This window comes from Myotis davidii, unplaced genomic scaffold (genome assembly GCF_000327345.1).
Source record: "Myotis davidii unplaced genomic scaffold, ASM32734v1 scaffold18, whole genome shotgun sequence".
NCBI lineage: Eukaryota > Metazoa > Chordata > Mammalia > Chiroptera > Vespertilionidae > Myotis > Myotis davidii.
Window position 1 is genome coordinate 2,605,649 of NW_006292696.1, and position 3,647 is coordinate 2,609,295.

Consider the following 3,647-nt stretch of genomic DNA (forward strand, 5'->3'; position numbering starts at 1 on the left):
ACCAAAACGAACATCCCCCCCTCGCCCCGCCCCCGCCAAGTTCCTCAGTTCCTCCCAGCAAAGGCCTCATTCTGTTTGCCTACAGAAATATCAATAGCTTTATAAATGTTCCAAGGTATTTTACAGGATTGTTCTATAATTTAATTGAAGCCTCTCCCTCCAGTACCATAGAAAATGACATTTAGTCTCATAATCTCATGTCTTATACGTCCCGCGGTGGAGGGAGAACTTCAGGCCAGACCTGGGTGTTGACAGTCAGAGACAGCTCCTGGTCTGGCCCTCTCTGACCAGGGGGCTAGAACAGCTTTCTCTCCTGGATTTTACAGGAGAGAGAGAGAGGGGAGAGAGAGAGAGAGAGGGAGAGAGAGAGAGAGGCTCTAAGGCAAGTTCTATCAGAGTAAACATACTATGAATGAATGGTTGGGCAGAAAAAGCCTTCAGCCCCCAGCTGTGCTTTTGGTGTTCTTGCCAGTGACATGTCGAGCCTGTTTACGTGGCTGGAAGGAAGAAAAGAAAGTGGCATTTCTTAAAATGATCTGTTAGGCAGTAGGTGCTGTTCTAGATATTGTCACATACATTTAATCATCAAAACCCCCCTACAAGTTAGACATCCAGATTCCCATAGCGAGGAGGGTAAGGAAGCTGAGGATTAGGAGGGCTGAGAAACTTGTGCCAGGCCAGGGGTAGTAAGTGGCAGAGCTGGGCTCTGCATCCGCAGCGTCTGACCCTCCATGAGCACATCCCGCGTGGTGAAAAGCCGGCTCTGTGCCTGGCTATGCTCCTCCCATCCCCACAGCCTAGTGGATTCTGCCTGCTCAGCTTAGCCTCACCTCCTGCAGGAGCCTTCCTGCCCTCAGGCTTTCCTGATCCCTTCCTTTTCTGATCTCCCAGCAAAACGGAATCACCAGAAACGTTTAATTTAGCACTTCCTCACTGTGTGTGTTTTATCTCCTCTCCTTGATTGGCAACAATTTGAAGGGATGAACTTGAGCTTATATTTCTCCCGCACCGGCCCACCTATTCACCCATTCATTTTCTAAGATCACACAGCAATTCAGGAAAGGATCAGGGATTAGATCTGAATTGCTTCTCTGGGTCTCACTGTTAAAAAAATAAAAAGGAGCTAGGCTAGATGGTCTCTTAACAACCCCTCCAAATCTAATAGCTAATTGTTATTAGCTTTGTTTGTGTAATTAAGAACATTTAACTGAACATCTAGTAAATGCCAGGCACTGTTCTAGGCACCAGAGAATATACTGAGAACAAGAAAGTCATACTTATGCAGACACAGAGCCTACAGCATAACGTCTACACCGCACTGAGGTAAGGGCTCTGTAGGGACTAAGTACAGGGTACTAGGGAGAGAGAGGAGACAGCCTCCTCATCTGGACATGGGGGTGGAAGGCAGGGAAGGCTCCAGGAAGACACGGTGAGACCAGATATAGTTGAGCCAAAGAGGAAGGGCATTTAGGGCAGTTGGACCTGCTAGAGACAAAGCCAGAGTGCAGTACTCTGGAAGGACAGCAAGTGAATGAGGGGGGAGGGGAAGCAGGCAGGGCTCAGGAGCCTTCCTGGGGACTTTGGACTTCATCCTGGGAGCAGTGAAGCAACGACGAATTTTAACTGTGGAGGGACATATTTATGTTTTCATTTTATTGCTGATATTTCATTTTTATTTTTTAATAGGAAAAGGACTGTATTTATTGATTATATACATCTATTAAACTGGTATATAGTGGATACTTTAACATACTACACATCATTTAATACTCATATCATTAAAAACTAGCGTATTATTTCCATTTTACAGTTCTTATTCCCATTTTACAGTTGAAGGCATTCAGGCTCAGAATAATTAAGTGATTTTTGTGAATTCATGAAGGAAATAAGTGGCTGGATTCTAGGCCAGATGCTTGCTGCTCGATTTTATAAATGCATCATGCATTTCCATTAATCTAAGTCTATGTATGCAAAACATATTTATAACAATCTTTCATGGACAGGAATAGTCTCTTTTTTGTTATTACTGATATTTAAAAAATATTTTACTCTTTCTTATTACAGAAGTAATGTGTGCTGATTGTAAAAATACAAATATATACCACCTAAAAGAAGAAAAACAGCCCTGTAGGGTCTCATTATGAAATGACGAAGGAAAGGCACAAGCTGAGACCTGGAGAAGGTATCTTGGTGTTCTCAGGCAGCCACACTTCCCCTCAGCAGCTGCTGCTAAGCAAGTGCTGCCATTGACTTCTCCTGCCTCATTGGTACACAGCAGTGGGAAATGCAGTTTGGGAGAGATCAATGTAATTGGTGCAATAGCCTGAAAGCTAAATGCTGTTTTGCTCACTTAGCCCTGTGCTCACATGGGTTGGTGTTCGACATGACGGGGCGGGGGGCGGTCCATGTTCAGGTCCATGGGCCGAGGAGCAACATTTGAATCCTCCACCTGAGAACCTCGAGCTCCACCCCCAGTAATGGTTTCTAGGTCTCACACTCTCATCTAAGTCTGAGGTGGGAGGGATTTCCAGAGTTCTAGCTCAACAGTCTTCAGCACTGGCTCACCTTTCTTGCCTCTGAGATTCCCCTGATGGTCTGATTTCTGGAAACTGGGCAATTGCCATGCTTGTAAGACCAAGGTGGAGCATTAACTAGTTCATTTTGACATTCAACAAATATTTCTTCAGGGCTTTCTGTGTACCCTCTCTCCATTGTGTCTAATTTTGGTTGGATTGTGTCCCCCCCCCCCCCCAATTTCCCCCCCCCCCCCCCAATTTTAAATTCTAATCCTCCCCAGTAAACTCCTCCAAACTCACCATTGTTGTGAAGTAGCATGCATGAAGTATTTTAGTAGGAAAGAGCTAAGAACCTGATGAGTGTGTTGGTGGGAAGGGGTTGGAGAAGCCATTGCCATCAGAACCAAGAGATATCATCCAACAGGTAGGCAAAGAACAAGATTCTTATACCTGCTTAAGTCTCAGCAAGCACTTCAGCCCTCAAAGGGACGTCTCTTCTCTAAACTCAATTCAACTCTATAGACATTATGCCCTGAGGGAGAACAGTGAGGGTGGAGGCACACGGTCTTGATTTCTACCCTCACAGAGCTTGAAGTATCTAGCAGGCCAGGCAAGACATAGACACAAACATCTACCATGCAAAACTGAAAGTAATAAGGGTCATTGAGAGCAATACCTAACAACTGGCTATTAGGTATTACTCTCAAGACATGGAGATTATTTCCAGCCAGGATGGGTGAATCTGGAAGAGCTTTTGGAGAGAAGGTAGCATTTGAAAGGACCCTCTCAGTCTATTCCATCCCCATGAAGTTAGCTTCTCTAGATCTGGTATTGTTCTGAGATGTGACCAGTACCTGGTTTCAGCTGGAAAGGAGGCCAGTGATGTGTGAGGAGTAAATCAAGGTACACAGAGACTAAAGAACTATTTTTAACATCACACAGCTATAAGTGTCAGCTCTGAGATTTGAACCCAAGATGTTAATGTCAGAGCCCAAGTACTTAACCATGAGACTACACTACCCAGGATCTCCCAGACTTGCACTGAGCAACAATTTGATGATGCCCAATACCATTGGATACTACCTCTGGCTGCTGTTATGTACCTGTGGATTTGTAGAGACCCACAATCAG

The 3,647-nt window shown here is 44.9% G+C and overlaps 1 protein-coding gene across 2 annotated transcripts in view; it reads right to left on the bottom strand.

Moving 5' to 3' along the window:
- Window positions 1-3,647, bottom strand: part of GLRA1 (glycine receptor alpha 1) — a 63,417-nt gene that overhangs the window by 15,067 nt on the left and 44,703 nt on the right. The gene's annotated exons all lie outside the window — the stretch shown is intronic.